The 13942-nt window shown below is 35.5% G+C and overlaps 1 long non-coding RNA gene across 4 annotated transcripts; it reads right to left on the reverse strand.

Moving 5' to 3' along the window:
* Positions 1-10514: 10514 nt before the first annotated feature.
* On the reverse strand, positions 10515-12987 carry LOC107783732 (uncharacterized). 4 transcript variants are annotated; one of them, XR_001647508.2, is made up of 5 exons: positions 12763-12987; positions 11673-11764; positions 11547-11587; positions 11270-11372; positions 10515-10780 (listed from the first exon to the last, which is right to left on the reverse strand). It is a non-coding gene; the product is annotated as an uncharacterized LOC107783732 (long non-coding RNA). The 4 variants fall into 4 exon arrangements; XR_001647507.2 differs by lacking the exon at positions 11673-11764 and having other exon boundaries at positions 11479-11587; XR_001647506.2 differs by lacking the exon at positions 11673-11764 and having other exon boundaries at positions 11469-11587.
* Between the last annotated feature and the right edge of the window lie 955 nt (positions 12988-13942).

Here is a 13942-nt window from a genome sequence, read left to right on the forward strand (position 1 = left end):
TGTTTGTGAAGAAGAAAGATAGATCGATGAGGATGTGTATAGATTATCGGCAGTTGAACAAAGTCACCACCAAGAACAAATATCCATTGCCAAGGATTGATGATTTATTTGATCAACTTCAGGGTGCCAAGGTGTTTTCAAAGATTGATTTGAGATCTGGCTACTATCAGTTGAGTATTAGGGCATCTAATGTTCCTAAAACAGCTTTTCGGACTTGGTATAGGCATTATGAGTTTCTAGTAATGTCATTTAGGCTGACAAATCCCCCAGCAGCATTCATGGATTTGATGAACCGGGTGTTCAAACCCTACTTGGATTCCTTTGTGGTTTGTGTTTATTGATGATATCTTGATCTACTCCCACAGTCGATAGGAGCATGAGCAGCACCTTCGGATCGTTCTTCAGACTCTGAAAGACAGCCAGTTATATGCTAAGTTCTCAAAATGCGAGTTTTAGTTGAGTTCAGTTGCTTTCTTGGGTCACGTTGTATCAGCAGAGGGTATTCAGGTGGATCCTAAGAAGATTGAGGCAGTCCAAAACTAGCCTAGACCCATATCAGCTACATAGATCTGTAGTTTCCTGGGTTTGGCAGGCTATTACCGTCGATTTGTGGAGGGGTTTTCATCCATAGCAGCCCCATTGACCAGATTGACCCAGAAGGGTGCCCCGTTCAGGTGGTCAGATGAGTGTGAAGCGAGCTTTCAGAAGCTCAAGACAGCTTTGACTACGGCACTGGTATTGGTATTACCCATAAGTTCAGGATTTTATACAGTATACTGTGACGCATCTCGTATTGGTCTGGGTGCGGTATTGATACAGGGTGGCAATGTTATTGCATATGCTTCACGGCAGCTGAAGGTTCACGAGAAGAATTACCTTGTTCATGATCTAGAGCTGGCAGCCATTCTTCACGTGCTGAAGATTTGGAGGCACTAACTTTACGGCATGCCATGTGAGGTATTCACTAATCATCGGAGCTTGCAGTATTTGTTCAAGCAGAAGGAACTCAATTTGAGGCAGAGAAGGTGGCTGGAGCTATTGAAAGACTATGATATCACCATATTGTATCATCCCGGAAAAGCCAATGTGGTGGCCGATGCTTTGAGTAGAAAGTTAGTCAGTATGGGTAGCCTTGCATATATTCCAGTTGGTGAGAGACCGCTTGCAATGGATGTTCATGCCTTGGCCAACCAGTTAGTGAGGTTAGATGTTTCTGAGCCTAGCCATATTCTAGCTTGTACAGTTTCTCGGTCTTCTTTGTTTGAGTGCATCAGAGATCGGCAGGATGACGATCCTTATTTACTAGTCCTTAGAAACACAGTGCGGCATAGTGGTTCCAAGCAGGTTATTGTTGGAGATGACACAGTTTTAAGGATGCATGGTCGTATTTGTGTGCCTAATGTGGATGGACTTCGTGAGTTGATTCTTGAGGAGTCCCACAGTTCTCGGTATTCTATTTATCCGGGCGCCGCCAAGATGTATCAGGACTTGAGGCAGCATTATTGGTGGAGGCGAATGAAGAAGGACATAGTTGCCTATGTAGCTCGGTGCCTAAATTGCCAGCAGGTAAAGTCTGAGCATCAGAGACCTGGTGGTTTACTTCAGATGTTAGATATTCCTGAGTAGAAGTGGGAGCGTATCACTATGGATTTTGTTGTTGAACTCCCACGGACTCAGAGGAAGTTCGATGCAGTTTGGGTTATTGTGGACAGGCTGACTAAGTCAGTGCATTTCATTCATATGGCAATTACTTATTACACGGAGCGGTTGCTAGAGATTTACATTCGTGAGGTCGTCCGTCTTCATGGGGTGCCCGTGTCTATCATTTCTGATCGAGGTACGCAGTTTACCTCGCACTTTTGGAGGGCAGTTCAGTGTGAGTTGGGTATGCGGGTTGAGTTGAGCACAGCATTTCATCCTCAAACAGACGGGCAGTCCGAGCATACAATTCAGATCTTGGAGGATATGCTCTGCACCTGTGTTATTGACTTTGGAGGTTCTTGGGATCAGTTTTTGCCGTTAGCGGAGTTTGCCTACAATAACAGCTACCAATCGAGCATTCAGATGGCTCCCTATGAGGCATTATATGGTAGACGGTGTAGGTCGCCAGTTGGGTGGTTTGAGCCGGGGGAAGCTCGGTTATTGGGTACAGATTTAGTTCAGGAGGCCTTGGACAAGGTCAAGATTATACAGGATCGGCTTCGTACAGCTCAGTCCAGGCAGAAGAGTTATGCCGACTGTAGAGTTCGTGATGTTGTATTCATGGTCGGAGAGAAAGTGTTACTTCGGGTATCACCCATGAAGGGTGTAATGAGGTTCAGAAAGAAGAGCAAGTTGAAACCTAGGTATATCAGACCTTTTGAGATTCTTGAGAAAGTAGGAGAGGTGGATTACAGGCTTGCGTTACCACCTAGTTTAGCAGTTGTTCATCCGGTATTCCATGTGTCCATGCTTTGAAAGTATCACGGCGATCCGTCCCATGTGTTAGATTTCAGCTCTGTCCAGTTGGACAAGGATTTGACTTACGAGGAGGAGCCAGTGGCAATTCTAGCCCGGCAAGTTCGCCAGTTGAGATCAAAGAGTTACCCTTCAATTCGAGTGCAGTGGAGAGGTCAGCCTATTGAGGCAGCTACTTGGGAGTCCGAGTCCGATATGCGGAGTAGATATCCCCACCTTTTCACCAGTCCAGGTACTTTTCTATATTCGTTCGAGGATGAACGGTTGTTTTAGAGGTGGAGAATGTGATGACCTTTTGGGTCATCACATTCTTTCAATTTGAGGTCGGATTCCAAAACTAATTACATATTCGGGCTTGGGGGTGAATGGGTAAAAGGATTTTGGTCCGAACCTCGGGTTTTGACCAAGCGGGTCCGGGGTCAATTTTTTGATTTTTTGAAGGAAAATTTGGAAAATTTAATTTATGCAATATAATTGATTCCTTTAGCAATATTTGATATTATTGAGTCATTTTTGAATAGATACAAGTGGTTTGGAGTTGAATTCCAAAGAAAAAGCTGTGATTAAGAATTAAGTGGCATTCGGAGCGAGGTAAGTATTGTGTCTAACCCTGACTTGAGGGAATTAGAAACCTTAGATTACTTGCTAAGTGAAATCCATGTGAGCGGCGTATATGTGAGGTGACGAGTACTTATGTGCCACCAATTTACTTGTTTTCCATGTTTCTCTATTTTTTTCATATATTGTCTCTTTCCTATGCCAAATTGCTACGTGTTATACTAGTGTTGTTCAATTTATCGTTCTTATCATGTTTACGGATTTTGGTGATAATTGAGTTTTTATTTCAAAGTTGAGATTGATATTATGGAACCAAATGTTGAAGTAAGGTTTGTACTTGTTATTCTATCTCCCTGTTATTATTTATGCATTGCATTATGGTAAGGGAGAGTGTTAATGCACGAAGGGTGATGCCATGCCATATTGTGAGTGTTAATGCACGAAGGGTGATGCCGTGCCATATTGTGAGTGTTAATGCACGAAGGGTGATGTCGTGCCATATTGTGAGTGTTAATGCACGAAGGGTGATGCCGTGCCATATTGTGAGTGTTAATGCACGAAGGGTGATGTCGTGCCATGATATGAGAGTTAATGCACGAAGGGTGATGCAGTGCCGTTTCTATTAATTTTATGGTGAGATTGAGAATAAAAGCACGAAGGGTGATGCCGTGCATTTTTCCTTACTGTATTCACTATTCTTGTTGATTTATGGTATATTTACTGCTCCGGTGATCATTCTGTTGTAGTTCTTTATCTTGTATTCTCCTCAGTATGTTCCCCTCCCGATATTTCGTGTTTAGTTCTTCATTTCTGTTATTTGTATATACACTGTTGAATTGTACAGGTTGATTTGTAGGTGCCTTGCCTTAGCCTCATCACTACTTCGTCAAGGTTAGGCTCAACACTTACCAGTACATGGGGTCGATTGTACTGATACTGCACTCTGCACTTTCTGTGCAGATTTTGATACCGGCTCAGGTTGATCAAGATTTTGCTATTGGTCTGCTGTCCGGAGACTTAAGGTAGATCTGTCGGCGTTCACAGACCTTGAAGTCCCCGACTATCTTTTATGTCCTACTATTTTCTTTTATTCAGACAGTTGTATTTCTTTCAGACTATTACTTGTAGTAAATTCTAAAATGCTCGTGAATTGTGATTCCAGATCCGGGTGGTAGTAATTAATACAGTTTTATAATATTCCGTACTTGTTATATTTCATCTTAGTTAATTATTGTTATTTACTGAATAGAATTAAGGAATTGGTTTAACGATTTTCTAACGTTGGCTTGTCTAGCAAGTAAAATATTTGGCACCATCACGGTCCCGTCGGTGGAAAATTTTGGGTCGTGACAACCTCAGTCTCTATTATTTGCTAATATGATGTGATACTTGATGTGGGATGTATTCCCTTATTTGTTGATGATGGTGTGGCTAGTGAGGTACATGATTGAGTGAGGCCGAGGGCCTGGTTGTGAGGATATTAATACCATAGCGCGTGAGTTGTCCGCATAGCACATGAGTTGACCGTGCGGGTCCAGGTATTGATACCATAGCGCGTGAGTTGTCCGCGTAGCACGTGAGTTGACCGTGCTGATCCAGGTATTGATATGATGGCACGTGAGTTGTCCGTGCTTAGCGCTTGGGCTTTGGGTGCCACTCCGGAGTCTGTACACACCCCTAGTGATCGCAGAGTGTTGAGCGTTGAGTGCTGAGTGATGGAGTGACATTGTTGTGAGGTTGCATTTACTTTTGCTGTTGCTACATTTACCTGTTAATTTTTCTTGTAGTCTTACTGATTTATGAAATTACCTATCTACTCCTGTTTGTACTTAATTGTGAAAATAATAATTGGATTATTCTGCTTAGCTCGTCACTACTGCTCAGTTCCTTAGTTATTTCTGTTACTACTGAGTCGGTTGTACTCATACTACACCTTGCACTTTATGTGCAGATCCAGGTGAGTTAGAGCGCGGCGATCGTTGAGTTCAGGTCAGGTATCTGTGGAGATTGCAAGGTAACAGCTAGCGTCCGTAGGACCTTGTTACTCCTTTTGTCATTTCTTCTTTTGGACAGTTAGACAGTTTATATATCTTAGTTTATAGTTTTAGACGCTCATGACTTAGTGACACCCCGATATTTGGGGCTCGTTTTCGTATTTTCTATATTATATTTAGAGTTGATTTAGTTTATGAGAAATTCAAATGTTGGTATTATTTTATGAAATTCTTATAATCGATTTTGTAGTAATATTTTGGGAAATAGGCTTGCCTTGTAACACGATAGGCGTCATCACGACTATGGTTAGATTTTGGGTCATAACAATATAGCTTATCGAATATAGCTTATATATATATATATACTATACTATATTATATATACATCTTATATCGATATATATATACTATACTATATGTACATCTTATATAGCTTATATACTATACACTTAGTGTGTGTGTGTGTGTGTGTATATATATATATATATATATATATATATATATATATATATATATATATATCGATATAAGATGTATATATAGTATAGTATAGTATATATATATGTATATATAGTATATATATATATATATATATATATATATATATTATACATTTAATATATATACTATACTATACTATACTATACTATATATATATCTTATATATAGTATATAAGATGTATATATAGCTTATCGAATATAACTTATATATATACTACTATACTATATATACATCTTATGTATATATATATATATATATATATATATATATATATATATATATATATATATATATATATATATATATATATATAGTAGTAACATGAAAGGGCCAAAATATGGTACTTTTTAGCTGGTATAAATATAGAATGATAGAAGATCAAGTTTTAGCTCAACTCAGATTACAGTTTCAACTAATTTCCCATTCTTAGATATATTATCCTCTTTATCGGCTAGTTACACTAGTAGCATAGCTGAATTTGGTAGTTGGTAACCCCATTAGCCAAATAAAAGATGTACAATCTTATATCGTATTATACTATATATAATACGGCTAATGGGGTCACCGGCTGCCAAATTCTTTGCTGTGATTTTAAGCGACATTATATTTAGCTATGCTACTGGTGTAGCTAGCCGATAAAGAGGATAAATATATCTAAGAGTGGAAAATTAGTTGAAACTGTAATCTCAGTTGAGCTAAAACTTGATCTTTTATCATTCCATATTTATACCAGCTAAAAAGTATAATACTTTGGCAGAGAATTTGGCAGTTGGTGAATATTTAATATTAAATATGAAAATATAAAAGTTATATTCGATATTAAATATTGAATATTAAAATTTAGGATGTTAAATAAAATTTAGGTCACAATTCTATAATAAAATTTATAAAGCATTGCCTTAGATATTTTTTTTAACATCCTTTTGTCTCTAATATCTATTTAATTTTTTTTTAAAAAAATATCTGTTGGGCCCACTTAGCCCATTTAGCTCGCGGGCCGGGACAGTTTAGCCCGGGATCAAACGGTCCCGGTCCTGGACCGGTCCCTACAAAAAAGACTGTTTAGCTCGTAACCGTTTATCCCGTTTAATTTGGGACCGGTCCGAGACCGGGACCGTTTAATAATTTATATATATTAATAAAAAAATTTAAAACATATATATGATTTGGGCTCAAGTTATTGGGTTCGACTGAACCCGCAATCTCTAGGCTAGCTCCTCCCCTGTTTAGACTTGATGGATTACGTTAAATGGATGGATCTTGTTTAATGTTATTGCGATTTCCAATTACGTGTGTATATATATCATATAATATATTGAACGACTCTTCTACCCTTCAAGCTGAAAATGCTACTCCAATAATAATTTAGTACAAAGATGGAAATACACATTCTAATCAAGACCAAAATGTCCTAATAATGGTGATGAACTTTTATATCCTTCAAATATCACCCAGTTACAAACCAATGCATTAACCAAAGAATTTAAAGAGTTGCATAAGTTGGTTCTATAAAGACCGAACTCATCTTATTTACATGAATAGTCTTTATTCATTGATATATATTCAATGATGCAATAAAAAATATTTGTTGTTGCCAAAACGAAAGGACTTCCACATTCTTTCAGAGTCCTTTTCTATCGCCCCTCATACTTTAAATGTTAGTGTCTCTTAGGAAACTCAACATACAAGACTTCTTCGATTTGTCAATATTGAGATAGAGGGTAGCTAAAGAATGTTATGCATTAGTATTTTTGGTTGCTTCACCTAATCTTGATGTTTTGTTAATATTTGCTATTCATTTGCTTTTCTTTTACGTTGAATGAAATTGTGACAATCAAGTTACCCAAATTTCGTTCGTTTTTGAGTATTTTTCTAGGTATTTCATGGTATATGAGTCGAAATTGTTGCTAACGATTTTTTTTTTCCTGTGTTTTTTTATTTGGGCTTATCATGAGAATACTCTTTTTTTATTCAAAGAAATAGCACCTTATATATATATATATATATATACGCACACGAGATTGTTTTGAGGCATTCATCATTTCATTGTTCTGAATTCGAATGGTGTTCGGTATTTGTTTTAAAATCCTACTAATTCAAACCCCCGCTTGGAAGTCCAACTTTGACATACATTATTCCAAAAGTATAAATAAAAAAAGTACTCCTACATATTATTTCATTGTATATTAGAAAGTTTGAAAATCCTTGGCATGTTGATCATCCATGGTGAAGCAGGCATACCCCTTTTTCCTCTTCTTCTTCTTCATGGTAGTAAAGGAAAAAAGTAGTTTACAGTATGTACCAAAATCTAAATTAATATTTGATATATATACATAAGAAATGTTATAGACATATTTAAAGTTTTTGAGAAAAAGATTACAAATAAAAAAAGTTAAATAGGCAAGAAAGAAAAGGTAAACTGGATCCATTGGCTCAAGATTGAAGTCTTTTGTGCTGCGCTACTTTTATTTTTCTTTTATTACATTATGCATGAAAACAATAAGAGGCAATCTTATATTCAGCTATTATATATCTTATTTGTACCTCATAATATTAAAATTAATATAATTACAAATCGTATATACCTAATTAAACCATATTGTTCACCTTTTCATGTTTCGAGGATATCCTATTAATCTTTTCAAATTCAACCACCATATTGCTAAACGTGATCATCTTTCCTCATATTTAACTTTTACTTTTTCTCTTTATATTTTATTTTATATGTTTTAATAATATTTATATAATTTTTGTAAAGTTTGTGCTAATTAATATGAAATACACGTGCAACGCACGTGACCAGAAACTAGTGTATATATATATAAGGAAAAAGATTGCTAACATGGCTAGGGGCGGATGCAATTGGATGGAAGTAGTGTCATCCGACGTCGTTTCGCCCAAAAAAAAAATTAAATATTTTTATTAATATTCCGCAAAAATAAAGCAATATATAGTAATGATACCGTGATAAATAGTACTTCTTGGTCCATTGGTAAATTTTATATTTGGGTCCGGACTAGGCATTGCACTAAAATCACCCACAGGTGATGTAATTAGACAGTCTATCAGAACTACAAAATTGACTAACAATGATGCCCAGTATGAGGTCATGATTGCAGGTCTCGAACTAGCTAGGAGGTTGGGAGAGGAAGTTGTGGAGGCTAAGTGTGATTTCCTCCTTGTGGTAAACCAAGTTAACAGGACTTTCGTAGTCCGAGAAGATCGAATGCAGAGGTACTTGGATAAACTACAGGTGACTCTACATCGATTTAAGGAATGGACCTTGCAACATGTACCCCGAGAACAGAACAGCGAGGCCAACGCTCTTGCAAACTTAGGTTCATCAGTCGAAGATGACGAACTCAACTCGGGGACTGTCGTACAACTCATGAGATCGGTAATCGAAGAAGGTCACACCGAGATAAACTAGGCTAGACCTATACATTCTATTTTTTAACATTTTTGAGCGATCATTTTTGTTAAGGCTAAGGAGAATTGAACATATACTTCCTTTTGCAATAATATTCAACTAAACCATTGGGCCAAAACTTTTAACTTATGAAAAAATGATATTAAATAATATTTATTTATATATTTATTTATTTATATAAATACGACACCGTTTATAACAATTACACGTTAGTGTATCTTCATTATAGCAAAAAGCATACGGCTATTGATAGACGTAACTGCAGGCTCTTCTCTTTGAAGCATTTGAATGACTCTCCTAATTCATACTAATAAATAAGTTGAATTCCAAAAGTCTTTATAACTACTCATGATATAAAGCTCTTGGTTGCTGGTGACAGCATTCTGTCGCAACAATGGCTAAAATAAGAAAAGGAGATGAAATGGTGATATTGAAGCTAGACATCTTCTCCTTTTTAAAAAAAATAATAATGGGGCAACGGTAGAGAATTCAGATTCGGCCGTGCTAATTGTAGAGTGCTATTTAATTTGATGTGATTCAGAAATATCAGTCATCAAGTTTGTTGTGTGTTCTCCACATTTCTTCTATATAGACGTAAACATGACTCTCGAAACATGATTCTTGAAAATATCTCCTTGTGCACACACAGAGGCGGATGTAGCATAATACCGACGGGTTCAATTGAACTCATAACTTTTGACGCGAAATATAAATTTATGTGTAAAACTTTACTAAAATCGCAACAACGAGTAGGTATGAACACATAACTTTAAACATATAATGGGTTCAATATTAAAAATTTTAAAGACTAAACCCATTAAATTTAAATCTTGGATCCGACTCTGTGCATAAAGATAATCAGATTACAGCTTGACATCCCTTTGTGCTGTTAAAGGAAAACGATAAATAGCCCTTGGTTGCTATTATATAATCCAACATTGCAATTTGTTTAACTTGTGGCCGAGTGGAGACGCTTCTTTCATATGTGCAAGTTCCTTCCATTGCCTAGAGATTGGTAGAGAGTTGAAGTTGTTTAGTTTTCTTTTGCTTTAACCGTAAATGAGTAATGGAAGGCCTTTTTGAATTGCACTTCTTCATCTCACCCTTTTATTGTCTATAAATTTAGAAGTTTGGCCTCATTTTTCATATATGGAAAATCTGAAAATTTCTCCTCTCCATTCTACATTGTTGCATTGTTTTCTAAATAAACATAAGTGTCACGTATGATACTACAAGAAAATATTTATTTTGTGGGGGTTATTTTGATAATTTGTGACGGTTTCTGACTCCCACAAAATGAATTATGGCGATTTTTAAAAACGCCACAGTTATGATTGCCACGAGCAATATTGTGGCATCTTTTTAAAAAACCTACGACGACCACCACAAATTGAATTTGAATTTGTGACGGTTTTTGAAGACAAATAGTGACGATTTACAACCTCCACAATATGATCCCAATATTCTAAAAAAATTATTTGTGGGGGTTTGATTACCCCCGTAATATGATCTCATTATTTTTAAAAAAAATCTGGATTATTGCATTGAAAAAACAATTTTATTAGATAACCTATAACACAAATAAAATTCCATTACAAATAACTATAATACTAAGCATAAGAAGTTCAAATCTTTATCAAACTAAGCTAATACAAACTCATGTAAGGTAACTTAAAAAATTTATTAAACAGAATGTAACTTAAACATTATCAAATCTAAAATGGTTCTACAATTTATAAATTTATAAACATATAAAAAGCACTATGTATTTGCTTGGTGATTTTCATTGCTGCCATCCGATGATCCTCTTATTCCACAAGTGAAGTAAACATCATCCAGCTGAAATAATGAAATAAAAATATTTGATGAGAAACTTATAAACCACTAGCATTTCTCTAACAAAATAGGACTAGTAAACTATAAACTAATAATTAGTTAAATGCAGCGTATTAGTAATGAGAAAATTCTCAATTCACACGAGTCATCAAGGTGCTCTACTACGTCAACCTCAAACACTAAAGAATGTTGGTTATAAAATTACAAATAATCTTTTTCTCTCTCCAAGTTTTACACAGAGAGTAGCAACAAGCAAAGACCTTTGAGGAAAGTAAATACAAGAACAAGATTTTTCAGTTCACTTAAACCATCAAGGGAGCTAAGACAACCTCAGATGCTAAAGCACAATGCTTATAGAACTGGAAAAGTAGAAAAATGAATCTCACATAGCCAACGTATCGTCCATGATATTACCAACATTATAGACACATGCCAAGATACAAATCATGATTCTAGTTCTAGGAGAGATAAAGGGAAAGGAGTGCAACTTACAAATATTTCTCTTGCCCCCTCAGTCACATATGATCCAATCTTATTTTTTATGCATAGCAAGACAAATTTGTCCTCGTCCTGACTTTATCCCTGTCTCAGCCATCTAGGTATGAAAAAACTTTTAAGTATAAATAACTTAATTAAACAAGAAAGAATAGTTACATATAAGTTTAATTGTTAAAGTAAAATAAATAGGTACCATCTCTAACCATTTATGCCCTTATTCCAGAATTAAGGAACCCACAAAAGATCTTCCAAAAAACAGTTAGGAACTAACCACTCAATAGATCATCTCCAATAAATTTTGCGCCTTCCTTCCTGAGATGGAAAAAAGGAGGCTATTTTGAGCTGAGATATTCATATCACCTTACTCGAAGGAAATAGTAATTAAGCAGCATAATACCTTATTAAAAATATAAATGCAACACCAAAGAAATGTCTTTCTTTCTATAGGACTTCAAGACAAGAAGTGATGCCATGTTTTTGCTATTCTGCCTAACAAATCATTACAAGATGTCAACCAATCAGTTATCAATCAGATGTTCGTTTTCTATTTGAAAAACACTATAGGCACATCTAATGAAAAATAATGCACAAGCTTGTCATTTACGAAAGGGTGTGCAAGAAAATAACAGAAACCTACTCCAACATAACCATCAAGTAGTTGATATTATTCTTTTTTGCTTCTTATAGTAAGTGCCACTTTCATCGAATAACAGAAACCTACTCCAACATAACCATCATGAAGAAGAATGCAAAACAGACAGATGTCATGGTCATCGAATTACTATTAACATATTTAGTTTTCTAAAACTACAACATAACAATTTGATGGTACTTCTATCGAACTTCAACTACAATTCTTAGAGATAATTGCCAATTTAGCAGAGCTTCTGAAGCAACTGATTGCTACAAAACAATTTCAAATGCTCCTCTGTTAAGTTATTCACCCACACACACTATACACCTATATACTGCAGATGCCACCAAACACATGCCAACTGCAGATGCTACTGGACTTTTCTTACCAAACATAGGTCTCTGTTTTGCTTTTAAAGAGACTAAATTGGAAGCAACTATTTTAATGACTCAAACTAATAAAGCAAACTACAAAACTATAGTGGAAAAGATTTCCAGTTTAGATAAATATTATAGCTCTGACTTTTCCATGGAAAATTTTCTTTTCCTCAAATTCTTCAACCTAAATACCCATCACAAGTTCAACCACAAACCACCAAAATACACTACTAAAGTTAGTGAATATTGAAATTAAAATTTGTCTCGAAAACTGAAATATTATACTCAAATACAACATGGAAAACTCAGGTTCTTGAGAATTCAGTGATGACTTCGCATGAAATTGAGCCCTAATTTTGCTTTGAGGGAGTGGTGACCCGAGGTACGACCTCCTATTTTAAGAGCATTATCCAAAGCTATAAGAGAATCAAAACCCTAAACTAGAAACAAATGAAATTAGAGGGGAAGGAACTTACAACTTCCATCCTTAATTAAGCAACCCCCATTCGAACTTCCCGACTCAAAACACTAATCAACGATCATACCAGTGGATGGTTTCAAGCTTAATCAAGCAACCATCACGAAAGAAATTGAAAGCAGACTTTTTTTGGATTTTATCTGGCCGCACCTATTGAGCATTTAGGGTGGTTATATTAGGGTTGATGGTATTTGGGGAAAGTGAGTGAAAGTAAAAAACAAAAGACGGAAATTTTGGAGGAAAAGGGAATAAAAACGAGGGAAATATTGCCGCGCTTGTTTTCATTTAAAATTAAAAAGAATTAAATATATTTTAGGTCACAACCCAAAAAATAATTTGTTCAGATAAGTAAATACTTTACCAATAATAACATCCTTTGTGCCGCAATGGAAAATATAGAACAAACTCACAAAATTTCAGAGTAATTCATTTCATATTCAAATAGTTGAAAGTAATGTATTTGTGGAGGTTATCAAAAACTTTCACAAAAGAAACCCCACAATAAGATAATTTTGTGAAGGTTAGAACAAAAGCACCACAAATATAATATATATAATGGGGGTCTTCTACAACTCTCACAAATAAGCTACCACAAAAAGAATTATTTTGTGGGGATTGGCACAAGCTCCACAAAATAAATGCATAGTGAGGTTTTTGTATAACCCTTATAAATAAACTGCCACAATTTAAAAGATTTTTTGTAGTTTTATTGAGTTCGCTGAAGTTCTGTGATTTGTAGTGCAGCTATCAAAAAATAGTTATTCCGTTTTATCCTGAGAGAATTTAATCCAAAACCTTAGTTAATGACACACTAGCAACATGTGAGCTCGGAATTATTTTTTATTTGTTTATTAATTAACATTTCTTTGCTTCTATAATTTTCTAGTTTTAAACACAGATTACCAATAATAATTTCCATGTCACGTGTGAGAAGAAGTTTCGCTTGCTTATTGTTTGAAATATTGAAGATATTGTCTTTGTTCGTGCACGAATGTTTTTCTGTGTGTTTAAAACTGTGATTCTTTTTTGTTTTGGTAGAAGTATCGAGCAAATCTAATTAATTATTGTTTTTTGTTGGATCATGCCAAAACAGCTAGAAAGGATTTGAGCTTGTGTCCTCTACTCAAGACTCTTCTTCTCATAGTCGTGTCTCGCTTTTGTCATTCTTATAATTTTTT

This window comes from Nicotiana tabacum, chromosome 14, assembly GCF_000715075.1.
Source record: "Nicotiana tabacum cultivar K326 chromosome 14, ASM71507v2, whole genome shotgun sequence".
NCBI classification, from domain to species: Eukaryota; Viridiplantae; Streptophyta; class Magnoliopsida; order Solanales; family Solanaceae; genus Nicotiana; species Nicotiana tabacum.